General features: G+C 35.3%; 1 protein-coding gene across 1 annotated transcript in view; it reads right to left on the reverse strand.

The window, feature by feature from the left end:
* The window catches only part of VND1 (vascular related NAC-domain protein 1), a 4,078-nt gene extending 3,631 nt beyond the window's left edge, over window positions 1–447 (reverse strand). The window contains exon 1 of the mRNA XM_021418038.1: window positions 365–447. The gene's annotated coding sequence lies outside the window, so the exon portion shown is untranslated. The remainder of the gene's footprint in view (window positions 1–364) is intronic.
* Window positions 448–453: the final 6 nt, after the last annotated feature.

The raw sequence follows: 453 nt of genomic DNA on the forward strand, positions 1-453 counted from the left end.
AAAAAAAGAAAGAAACCCCCATCTCCACGGCAGACAAAACTTCAGCAGAATCATAACTGGTTGGTGGGTTAGTGTTAGAATGTGCAAATAGCAAAAGAAACAAACGTTTGAACAATAATTTTACCAAATGTTTAGTCATCTATGGTAAAATAAGGTGGCTTCTTTGACCAAACAAAATTATGTGAAAACAGACAAAATGGAGTGTGACATCCGAATTTGTAATCCAGGCAAGCGACATGCTGCCTTCCATGGGAGAAATATATATATATAATATATAAAAAGAGAGCTTTTTATGCAAACATATACCAGTACGAAAATGTTGGAAAGAATGATGATAATTTGCCATGCAAATGCAAAACCTTACCTGGAGAGTTAGTTAATTCGTTTGAGACAAGAGGAATGAAGGAGAAGAAGACAAACGAAGAGAAGGAGAAGAAGAAGAAGAAGAAGAAG

This window comes from Theobroma umbraticum, unplaced genomic scaffold, assembly GCF_002168275.2.
Source record: "Theobroma umbraticum cultivar Fairchild unplaced genomic scaffold, ASM216827v3 scaffold_44.0, whole genome shotgun sequence".
Classification (NCBI taxonomy): domain Eukaryota; kingdom Viridiplantae; phylum Streptophyta; class Magnoliopsida; order Malvales; family Malvaceae; genus Theobroma; species Theobroma umbraticum.